The sequence below is a fragment of the Carex rostrata genome, chromosome 24 (assembly GCF_964058835.1).
Source record: "Carex rostrata chromosome 24, lpCarRost1.2, whole genome shotgun sequence".
Lineage (NCBI taxonomy): Eukaryota > Viridiplantae > Streptophyta > Magnoliopsida > Poales > Cyperaceae > Carex > Carex rostrata.
This window is the reverse complement of record NC_135941.1, coordinates 7,801,165-7,814,678: the sequence shown is the minus strand read 5'-3', so window position 1 is coordinate 7,814,678 and position 13,514 is coordinate 7,801,165. Positions and strand designations below refer to the sequence as shown.

Below are 13,514 nucleotides of genomic sequence, written 5' to 3'. Positions count from 1 at the left end.
GCAGAAAAATAAAATAATAATATTCACGAAAAAAGAAAAAGGCTAGATTTTATTCCATTCAATTTGTAACTACGTGCTTTCGATGAATTAAGAAAATTTCAGGAAAATTTAGTGATGTATCCACAATATGATACAATTTCGTTACAATACATGCTCCGGTTATGTGTTGTGACAATCTTTTTAATAAATAAATGATACCACACAAAATGTAGACCGAACTAATCACGACATGAACATAGCACAACACATACATGTGACCAGTATATGTGACTAAACGTAATTTTTTTCAATAAACTAACTTACATTACCAAAAATACAAATTTAATATGATCAGCCACAACATAATCAATTTATGTTGTGATTAATATATCGTTATCATTCTTATACTGCGACTCCCCTCAATCATTTTGATCATAGCAAGGCATAATACGTGTCCAAAATCACGATATGATAGTCATATTACACCACACTACAACACCAAACAACTTTACTTCCTTGGCCGTAAATTTAGTTTTTTTTTGCATAAAAAAATAGCTTTAGCAATTTGAGGGTTTTCTCTAGAATTATGAGGCGTCACCTCAACTGGTGAACTATTAGATATATAATAAAATTATTGTTTTTAACATTTGAGTAAATATATTAATTTTTAAGAATAATAAAAAATATAAATTTCATTGACCAAGTCAATAAATCCATTGAAGCTTAACTAAGTACAATAACCGTGGGTAGAACCGTTCCTAATTTCTTGAGCTATTATTGTTTTTGAAAGAAAGACGAAGATCAAGCTTTTAAATTTTATATTCTTATTATAACAGAAAAAAAAAAATTCATGCGGTTTTCGAATCCATGATCTTCTACATGGAGATCATGTACTTTTGGCACTAGTATTATTGTTTATTATATTAATTTAATTTGCTCCTTCAAGTGAAGTGCGTCGTCACTAGAAAAAAACAAGGGCAATCAAAGAATTTAAAAGTAGAAATGGATATCTGATATTTGATCTGTATTCAAAAATTAGATATGGATATTTCATATCTGATATCTAAATATCCATGTAGATACACATACAAATATGGTTTTAAATTTTAATTATATGTATATGATAGTAGACTTAATATATATTATGAAAAAAAAAATTAAGTTATTCACTACTATAATTAATAATTAGATAAATATTATGAACTTTAGTATTTTTATAATAATACTTTTATATTTTTATAATGAATATCTTATCTAATTTATATCTGTATCTCAAAAATAAAAACACATTTTAACACTATTTCCTAATTTCTGATACGTATCCGTCTATTATCCTACTTCGTCAGGCGAGCCAAATATTTCTTCTAGAAGTAATATTTGTGATCTCATAATACAATTTGATTTTCTGTCGACAGTATAAAAAGCTAGATGGAAAAATCAACAATGGAATGCCAAACCGCTGTTTGATCATCTTCCTACTCCATTCAAGTTATTTATTTATTGTTATAGGATGAATATATTTAAAAGTTTCAAACAAAAAAAAAAGGGTTTGTAGACAGACAAATTCCAACTTTCAGAGCGGGATACATTCGTTATCGGCAACCCCACCACCATTCCACCAAGCATACAAAACCAATTGAATTATAAAGAAGAGATTCACTTCAATTAAAAAAACAAAAATTGAGTTGCTTTATGGAATTTTCAAATGAGAGATCGACGTCAGTTGAACTGAATCGCATTATATTCATGTTATATATTACAAGCCCTCATTCCTTTCATGAATTTCACATGTACAAATTTTATTCTTCTAAATCAAACGTGTAGCATAAATTATTGTTAATAATTATAACATTTTTTTTTTAAATAATAGTAGACCGTCCAAATAGTTACACGCATGATATATATAAACCATAAAAATTGAACATAAATCATTACACTAAACATTAAATATGGATGTTCAAATAGAAGTGCTTAGCTACTTTCATAATTTTAAAATTTTAATTATATCCATATAACTCAAATTAAATTTATATACTTTGAATGTTTTTATATAGTTCAACCTTCTTATAAAATGTTAAGTTTATGCTTGTAATTTATTGAATAGAATTCTACTTTATAAATTGTGGAGTCTTAGTTTTAAATTTCAAAAACCCAATAGTATCAGTGAGATGGCTTAGATGGTCTCAGGCGTCAGATAAAGGTTTTGGTCTGAAAAGGTGTGGGTTCAAATTCCAATCTACCCAATTTTATTTTATTTAATAAAAAAATATCCAATTACCACGTATTATGTACTTATTATACATTTTGGCCTTATTCGGCCCACTGATGGAAATGGGTATGACCGTAGAAAAAAAATGAAAATTTGAACTGTTTTTTATTGTTTGCGTGGAAAAAAAAAAATTCTTCCCACGCGAAGTCAAACAGGACCTTTATATTTCAATCATATGATCCAAAATTTCTGATTCTACCACTTGAAATTCACAAATTAACATATTCGTTACTCATGTATGTTGTGCTTGTGCATGCACAATACAATAAGCAATTATTAGATATCTACCAATTAATATCAAAACTTCTAATCAATTTATATTTGTAATTAGTAAACATTACTTGAATACTTTTGTTCTTTTCGAGCAAAAGCCAAAAAGTATTAATTAAGAAAACACAACATGTATAGATATCTAATATAAAATATCTAGTTATGTCCTTAATAATATTATTAGTTAATTAACAAATTCATCACTTACGCATGTTGTGCATGCACAACACAATACGAAGTTATTAGATATCTACTTATCAATTGCAAAACATTAAATATTTTAAATTTGTAATAAGTATATAATATTTGAATACTTTTTTTTTCTTTCAAGCAAAAACCAAAAGGTATTCAAGGAGAAAGATCAGTATAAATCACACAATCAAATCTCTTTTATTCTTGTTAGTCATAGATGAATAATGACGTAAAAAATTGTATTTAATAATTTCTTTGAAACAATAGTAGGTCGTAAAAATTGTTGCATGCATGGTACAAATTATGCTAAGTGAACATAAACCATTCCATCAAATATTAAGGATAAATGTCCAAATAGATGTTCTTAGACACTTCATAATTTTAAAATTATAATTATATATATTAAAAATATTTTTTAATATTTTTATTTAGTTCAGCCTCCTCATAAAATGCTTAATTCCGAATTTTTTTTAAAATACCATAATAAAAAAAAAAAAAAAAAATCAAATAACCACTTATTCTAGAATATTCAAAAAATAGCATGACCGCATCCCCTAAAAGCATACTCCTTTATTGGGTGCCACATCCCTAGATGCGGTCCCTTTTTTTCCCTCCGAAATAGAAATGTGGTCCTAGGTTTGATTATAATATTTTTTTTAAACCGAAATGCAGCGGCAGTTAAATTAATTATATTTTTTTATGTTTTGGTTGTTTTTCATCAAAGACCCTAGAAATTTATTTGCCGATAGTTAGGGGTGCAAACGGATCGGATACGGATCGGATAGTGGTAAAACCATATCCGTATCCGTTTTTATTTTCCGGATACGGATACGGATCGGATATTAGACGGATACGAATACGGATCGGATATTAATCGGATACGGATACGGATATCCGCTTTTTATAATAGTGAATAACATAATTTTTTTCATAATTCATATTAAATTATATAATATATATCTACTATTCGGATACGGATAATTAAAATTCAAAACCATATCCGTATCCGTATCCGCACGGATATTCGGATATCGGATATCCGTATTAAATTTTCGGATACGGAGTCAGATACGGTCGGATAATATCCAACCCGTTTGCACCCCTACCGATAGTCCTAAATTAATTTTTATCACAAAGAAGTCCAATTAGATATATATTATTTTATTTTGTGGTTGTTTTTCACTGAAGACCCTAGAAGCTTATTCGCCGATAGCCCTAAATTACTTTTTATTACAAAGAAGTCCAATTAGATATATATTATTTTATTTTGTGCTTATTTTTCACCGAAGACCCTAGACATTTATTCGTTGATATCTCTAGAAGTTTAATTTAGAGCTATCAGCGATTAAACTTCATTGAAAAATAATCACAAAATAAAATAATATATATTTAAACTGGACTTCTTTGTAATAAAAATACTTGCACGCATGGTATAAAGCATACTAATTGAGCATAAACCATTTCACTAAATATCAGGGATGGATGTACGCATAGAAGTACTTAGTAAGCCACCTTCGTAATTTAAAAATTTCACATATATCTATATTAAAATCTTATTGTATGTCTAATGTTTTTATTTTGTCCAGCCTCCTCATAAAATGCTAAATTTGAGCTTCAAATATAATGTTAGAATTATACTTTGTAATTTGTGGAGTTTTAATTATTAATTTGAATAACCAAATAATATTGGTGAGATGGTCGAGTTGGTCTAAGACGCCAGATTAAGGTTTTGGTCCGAAAGGGCGTGGGTTCAAATCCCACTCTCGCCAATTTTAATTTTTAAATAAAAAATACAATATCCACACATTATGTATTTATCAATATTATGTATTTTTTGTTTTAGTCCTACCATCTAATTTTTTTATTTTTGCCCAACTAAAATTCGCTAGCAAATTAACGAATTCGTCATTTATGCATATTGTTCATTCAAAATACAATACACAACTATTAGATATATATCTATTAATAGCAAAACTTCTAATAATTTTATTTGAAATTAGTATAAAAAAATATTTAAGTAAAAAGAACAAAATCTATCTTTAAATATTATACATTTTAATTTAAAGTCATCTAATTTAAAGTTTCTAGTTCCGTCCTTACTAAGAATACATTAATTAATTAACAAATGCATCACTTATGCATGTTTTTCATGTACAAAACAACACACATCAATTCCATATCTACCTATCAATAGTAAAAAAAATTGATTATTTTTTATTTGTAATTAGAATACCATACTTGCTTTCTTCCAAGCAAATAAATGCTAAAGATCTATAGGGAAAAAGAACAATACAAACCATTCAATCAAATCTCTTTTTATTGTTATTACTCATGGATGAATTATGAATTAAAAATTATAGTTATAACATGTTGCTGGGAATTATAGTTATTTCTTTGAATCAATAGAAGGTCTTACAAATGCTTGCACACATGGTGTAAACCATACTAATTGAGCATAAACCATTCCACTAAATATCAGGGATGGATGTACGCATAGAAGTACTTAGTTAGCCACCTTCGTAATTTTAAAATTTCAATTTTATGTATATTAATATTTTATTTTATATCTAATGTTTTTATTTTGTCCAACCTCCTCATAAAATGCTAAATTTGAGCTTGTTATATAATGTTAGAATTCTACTTTGTAATTTGTGGAGTTTTAATTATTAATTTCAATAACCAAATAATATTGGTGAGATGGCCGAGTTGGTCTAAGGCGCCAGATTAAGGTTTTGGTCCGAAAGGAAGTGGGTTCAAATCCCACTCTCGCCAAATTTAATATTTAATAAAAAAATACAATATCCACACATTCTGTATTTTTAAATATTATGTATTTTTTGTTTCAGTCCTACTATCTAAACTTTCTAATTCTACCCAACTAAAAATTCACTAGTAAATTTACGAATTAATCATTTATGCATATTGTTCATTCAAAATACAATACGCAACAATTAGATATCTATCTATTAATAGCAAAACTTCGAATAATTTTATTTGAAATTAGCATACAACAGTGTTGTAAAATGCGGTATGCGGCAGGTATGCGGAAGGCCACCGTATACCACATATGCGGTATACGGCCGCATATGCGGATTTTTATGCGGACTAATATATGCGGATTTTTTCATTAAAAATTGAATATATTAAATATTTGAGTCATCTATTTTAAATATATCAAATATATTAGAAGTTTATTAACAAATAAGTGAAATTTCTCACCTATTAAAATTATATTAGATTATCTATATTTAAATATTAGGCCTTACCATCATACATTATTTGTTCTATAGAAATGGCTGCACATGTAATATACGGGAGCCAATATCTTGTTAATTTGTCTTTTATTCTTTTGGGCCAATAACCCGTAAATGGGCTGCACATGTATATACTGGAGCTGCATGTGAATTCCCTGTGCCATTTACTGCTCCCGTTGCCTTCGGAGCCGGTATGTAATATACTGCAGCAGTTCATAAGTCCCACAATCATCAAACAAGTAATTTCTAGCGCTCAAGCTCCTATAAAACAAGAGGGGGACGCTGTATTGCTTACCTGCCTATTCGGACTCAAATAATGGGTCTGAAGGTTATTGCAATATCCGAATCTAAATAATGGGTTTGAAAATTTTCAGATTTGAACTCAGAAAATGGATTTGAATCAGTGGTCCCGCATATTGGGACCGTATAATGATTTTTTATGCGGAATTAAACTGCAAACGTATATGCGGCCGCATATGTGCTGCATAGAACAGTATTTTACTGCACTGGTATACAATACTTGAATAATTATTTTTCATGAAAGCAAAAATCATGTAAGTCAAAAGAACAATATCTATATTTAAATATTATATATTTTATTTTTAAGTCTTTCAATCTAAAGATTCTAGTTCTGTCCTTACTAAGAATACATTAGTTAATTAACAAATGCATCACTTATGCATGTTTTTCATGTACAAAACAACACACATCAATCCCATATCTAACTAGTAATAGGAAAAATTTTAATTATTTTTTATTTGTAATTAGAATACCATACTTGCATACTTTTTTTCTTCCAAGCAAATGCTAAAGGTGTATAGGGAAAAAAAACAATACAAACCATTCAATCAAATCTCTTTTATTATTATTCACGGATAAATTATGAATTAAAAAATTATAGTTGTAACATGTTACTGGAATTATAGCAATTTCTTTGAAACAATAGAAGGTCTTACAAATACTTGCACACATGATATAAACCATACTAATTGAGCATAAACTATTGCACTAAATATCAAGGATGAATGTACACATAAAAGTACTTAGTTAGCCACCTTAATTTTAAAATTTCAATTATATGTATATTAAAAATTTATTTTATTTCGAATGTTTTTATTTTGTCTAGCCTCCTCATAAAATGATAAATTTGAGATTTTAATATATTATTAAAATTCTACTTTGTAATTTGTGGAGTTTTAATTATTAATTTCAATAACCACTGACAAATTAACGAATTAATCATTTATGCGTATTGTCTATTCAAAATACAATACGCAACTATTAGATATCAATCTATTAATAGCAAGACTTCTAAAAATTTTATTTGAAATTAGTATACATTACTTGAATACTTTTTTTTCATTAAAGCAAAAATAAGAAAGTATTGAAGTAAAAAGAACAATATCTACCTTAAAATATTATATATTTTATTTTTCTGTCCTCCAATCTAAAGTTTCCAGTTCTATCCTTACTAAGATTACATTAGTTAATTAACAAATTGTCACACCCCAAATCCACCGGGGTCTGACAGCCTGCCGCGTGTATAAATCTAGTGTCACATATACACGCAAGGCAGTGGATCTTTTATATGCATTGCCAGTATCCTCATTTGCTGTCTCTGCGTAATGAACCTGTAAATAATCGGGGAGAGGGGGTGAGAATAAATTCTCAGTGCGAAATTTGCCACAGTTTAGATTATTGGACTTGCAATCAAACTCTATATTCAAAAATGAAACCCAAACAATAACAATGCAAACAGATATATGTATAATCATAAATAACAGAATGCCAATGCTCGACAACAGTTAAATCAACCTGAAACACAGTTTACGGAATTTCCAAGATGGATTTCAAAACACAACATATATTTTGGCTTAACTCGATTCATAACTCAGTTCATTAGGGCTTGTAACAACTACAGATGTTCTTTCGAGCTGGACCGTTATCAAACCCACATCTGTAGGGTTACAGGCGCCTACAGATGGCCAACCAAGCTGGACCCTTTATCTGACACCCATCTGTAGTTGCTGTTTGGCTTAACCATTTCCTAAGGTCCGGTTACAAGTCACCAATACAGGTCAACTTGACACAAATGCAAACACACGGAATCAAAGTTACCTATACAGGTCAACCTTGCTAAATCTCAAGCAAATATATCAAAGCCACACATATAGGTCAGTCTCGCAAAATCATCACAGGTCAACGCATAAGTCAGCAGCGTCACCTCATCCAGCCACCTAAACAGGTCGGTCTGGCAAATTCTAACAGGTCAACGCATAAGTCAGCAGCGTCACCTTATCCAGCCACCTAAACAGGTCGGTCTGGCAAATTCTAACAGGTCAACGCATAAGTCAGCAGCGTCACCTTATCCAGCCACCTAAACAGGTCGGTCTGGCAAATTCGTAAACACAGGTCAACGGATAGGTCACCGTTACCTTATCCAGCCACCTAAACAGGTCGGCCTGGCAGATTCATTCATATCAAGAACAATTAATAGAACTAATCAAATAATAACCATACCAACATGCCAATTAACCTTAACCGAACAATTCAATCATTCTCATTTATGCAAGAATCAATATGCAGCATGAATTCCAAAATATGCAACAATTAATCATTCAACATGACAAACGAATAAACAGTTTAATTCCTGAAAATAAAGTATCAAACAAGTCCAAGAATTCCGCACCTTATTATGACGAGCGTACCGCTTAATTTAAAGATCAGGCGTCTCGAATTGACTCGCGAAATCTGGCTCGACTGAGCCTACACCTATATTATACGATTACTTGGTTTAGTTCGGTTACATTCTCAAAACTTAGATTCCAAAAGCCGTCTTTCAATTCGTCAATTCGTTTATACCTTTCAGCTCATGTATAATCATTTAATTCACGTCCAATTCCAAATTTACATATACACATCATGTCATATTCATTTCAATATTACAAGGCTTATGAAATTACAAATCCAATTCACCTTATTTATCCAGTTAAACATTCAAAGGCCCAATTTTCTCAATTATTTCACTTTGGCCCATTTACGTATCAATTATCTTATTCCAATTCAACTTAATTAAAGGCCCATAATTTAGCAACGGTTTACGCCTCTAATTAACAATTCACCATTTACTCAAAGTTCATTTATAACATTTCAATTTCAGTCCTCTTTACAATTATTTAAATTCACATATGGCTCAAATTATAATACTTCACATGCATGGCCGGCCATAGCCTCAAACAATTTACATCTTACAATTTGGTCCCTTATATTTATACAACTCACATAGGCCTTATATTTTATAATTCATACCCCTAAATACAATTAATTTGCAATATGGTCCCTGTCAAGTAAGTGTCTGGTAAATCAATTCAGAACCATACTAGTATCTACACTGGATAGGTACACTAGTACCAGCACCACGCAAGTCATCACAGAAATCAAACTCCCAGTCACAATAACAGACAATACCATTTCAAACAAATCATTTCTTACATTTCAGTCCCTTTAATTCATACAAATCACTATGGTCATATATTTTACAATTCCGACCATTTACATAAAAAAAATCATTTTTGCAATATAACCCCTTATACTTAATTTATTCGAGCAATTCGATCGAGTCGGGAAAATCAACAACCCGTACTCGAAACTAACAATTTCACATCCTACGACATTAATCAATTCATCAAAACACAAATCAAGAATTTTAGAAATTAACCGAAAGAGAAAATGTCGAAAGAAAGTGATCGGTTCCGAGGGTTTCGTCTCGCCTTGTGGCCACCAAAATTGAATCAACCACCACAGATTTAGCGTCTCCAACCACCATCTTAGCACCAAGAGACACCCGATTAGCACCCGCAAGCAATAAGGATGGACCCCCAATTTCTAGGGTTTCGGATCCTAGGCGGGTCTGGCGGGTCGGACCGAGAAGGAAAGAGAGGAGAGAGGCGGGGCTGGGGCGCGGCTTGCCGACGACGGAGGAGGGAAGAGGGGGGCGGAGCCCCTCTGATTTTGGCGTAGAAAGGGGAAGGGGGCGCTGGGTTGGGGATGGGTCACGGACAGAGAAGGAGAGGAGAGAAATAGAGAGGGGGTTTATTAATTGATGCTTCAAGATTCGTGCTACAAGATTTGAATGGTTGAGACTTTCCAAAAGAAACAAAGTTTAATTAATTGATACATATAGCGAATTCACCCCTGACGGAAAGCAAAGTTTCAAGATTTCTAATTTATATAATTATATATATATATATATATATATATATATATATATTCGATTAATCTCTATAATTTCTACATGAACGAGTTTTATAAATTTTCTAATTCGTTTATATCTCGAAATTTTATTGTACATAATTTCATACATTATTTATATTACGACATTTTAGTTTCGTTTTAGTCGGTCAGAAAATTTCTGAACGATCGTTAAGTTAATTAAACTTTTTATTTAAGTCAATTGATCGATTTATCAATTTAATCAAGTTTTAAAATTTCAGAATGTAACATTCTTCCCCCCTTAAAATAGATTTCGTCCTCGAAATTAAAATCAAAATAGAAATTAGTATCTTCCTTCATCTAAAATAGTTAGACCAAAAATTAAGATGCATAGTTTAACCACTTTAATTAGTTGTATAAATGCACCACGCTTCCGTTGCGCTACTCTGATCGAACTATTTTGTACGAAAATTCCATCAAGTACTTTCAAAATAATTACTAATGATTGCCATTCGACAAGAATTATGATTTTATCCAAAATTTATTTAGCTGGTACCACAATATTAAGATTATTCTAAAATAATTATTTGTAAATTTATTATTACAAGTTTATCACAATTATAAAACAATATAATATATTGCGTACACTCGATAACAAATTCATATCACTCTCATAAATGTTGGCGCCACTTTACTTAGAAATTACAGAAGTAGTATATATTTAGTTTACTTGTGTCGCTAAACATTTATACGTAACCATATTAGAAAACTATATATTTTTCTAACAACGTTTACCATATATGTTTGTACCAAATATCATTAAATAATCTAGCTAGATATTCTTAATAAATGTTTACTTAAAATAATTCACAATCCTAACGTCTTGCTACTATAACAATCATGGAAATTTAGATGTCAAAGTTCGGATTATATTTTCAAAGTTTTACCATTATATCCTAAACTCTTCTTTTATACATGTAGATGAGTCCATTAAAAATATAATACCCTATTCGACTTCCATTTAGATATGTCGTTAATAAACAAGGGAATTTCGTAAACGATAATAATGACTCGTTCGAATCTCAGTGATCTTTATACTGGTCTTTACATCTAAATAAATAAGAATAATAATTTACTCATACAAATCCATTACCAATATATCATATAATTTATACAACTCAAAATTCTTGACAAGCAGTTAGTCCTAATATTACTTATTATGTGACACAATTGCCATTTATTGTTGCTAACTAATATTAGTTTAAGTTAATACTTCTATATAATATAATAAAGTGCAATAATAATGTATTACTATGAACATGCAATGTAATTGTTATATCTCCCGATACGTTAATGTGTTTCTATCAATATTGCATAAACAAAATACCGAGTACTACATAGATTGCTATAGTTCTATGTTGTCAAATTAACTCTTTAAATATGTCAAATGATATAGTGGCATTAACAACTTTATATAAAACAACTCTAAAGATATAGACGACCATATGTAGAATAAAAAAGCAGATAAATACCATTAATATATATTATCAGCTTGTGTACTTATATATTCAATATACCTTGAAAATCAATTATTTCTTATGCACATACAAATCTATCGATTTCCCTTCTATTTAGATTTAATACGGCGAACCATAATGCTATCTAGCCTATAATATATTTTCATAGAAATATACCTATGTCATTGATAGTTATAAGCAATCGTCAAAACTAAATTTTGTTTACCTTCATTCTCAGTATGTGTAACAATTTACTTTAACAATTCATAAGCATACTTATATCTTTAGTACGTGTTGACAACTCTATTTTCAATTAACTGATAGCCACTACTGTCCAATACCAATGTCAATACGAACTCAATTCCACTCACTCAATCAATTTATTGCATAAACATAAACAAAAATTTTCCTTAATTAACACTTCAAGAATCACTATTATATTTTCATAAAAATCGATCATGCTCAAGTTAACAGATAAAAATGTTGTTATCAATATGTTCTACATTTAATTTGTGCCCATGCATCTATCGCCTTATTTCTGTTTGCTTTTAAAAAAAATGAAAAATGAAAATAATATTAGGCTTATGTTGTATTCAAAGAAAATTAACTACATATTATAGCATCATTCAAAACTGAACTCCCATTTCTTCCGTTATCATTTGCTTAACGGTTATTTCATTTCTATAATAGGTCAATACTAAAACTAAATTTGCAAATTTGTTTGTAACTAGTTTGTTAACGGTTGTATCAATTCATAATAACTTAAGATCATAACATTTAACTATCATTAAGTAGTCATTTATTTATACATAATTTCAGTCTATAGTTTATTGTTCCACGCCAGTAATTAAGAACTATGTTAATAGACCAGATAATCAATTCATAAACGATACTAATAGAACGATAGGATCTCATAGACGTTCACTCGACAGCAAATGAGTTATTGGCACTGCATATTCATGCTCTGATACCATCTTAACTGTCACACCCCAAATCTACCGGGGTCTGACAGCCTGCCGCGTGTATAAATCTAGTGTCACATATACACGCAAGGCAGTGGATCTTTTATATGCATTGCCAGTATCCTCATTTGCTGTCTCCGCGTAATGAACCTGTAAATAATCGGGGAGAGGGGGTGAGAATAAATTCTCAGTGCGAAATTTGCCACAGTTTAGATTATTGGACTTGCAATCAAACTCTATATTCAAAAATGAAACCCAAACAATAACAATGCAAACAGATATATGTATAATCATAAATAACAGAATGCCAATGCTCGACAACAGTTAAATCAACCTGAAACACAGTTTACGGAATTTCCAAGATGGATTTCAAAACACAACATATATTTTGGCTTAACTCGATTCATAACTCAGTTCATTAGGGCTTGTAACAACTACAGATGTTCTTTCGAGCTGGACCGTTATCAAACCCACATCTGTAGGGTTACAGGCGCCTACAGATGGCCAACCAAGCTGGACCCTTTATCTGACACCCATCTGTAGTTGCTGTTTGGCTTTAACCATTTCCTAAGGTCCGGTTACAAGTCACCAATACAGGTCAACTTGACACAAATGCAAACACACGGAATCAAAGTTACCTATACAGGTCAACCTTGCTAAATCTCAAGCAAATATATCAAAGCCACACATATAGGTCAGTCTCGCAAAATCATCACAGGTCAACGCATAAGTCAGCAGCGTCACCTCATCCAGCCACCTAAACAGGTCGGTCTGGCAAATTCTAACAGGTCAACGCATAAAGTCAGCAGCGTCACCTTATCCAGCCACCTAAACAGGTCGGTCTGGAAAATTCGTAAAC

General features: G+C 30.6%; 2 non-coding genes across 2 annotated transcripts; both read left to right on the top strand.

Moving 5' to 3' along the window:
• Positions 1–4,398: 4,398 nt before the first annotated feature.
• On the top strand, positions 4,399–4,479 carry TRNAL-AAG (transfer RNA leucine (anticodon AAG)). Its single transcript has one exon. It is a non-coding gene; the product is annotated as a tRNA-Leu (tRNA).
• Positions 4,480–5,401: 922 nt separating this feature from the next.
• TRNAL-AAG (transfer RNA leucine (anticodon AAG)) lies at positions 5,402–5,482 on the top strand. The gene has a single exon. It is a non-coding gene; the product is annotated as a tRNA-Leu (tRNA).
• The last annotated feature ends 8,032 nt before the right edge of the window (positions 5,483–13,514 follow it).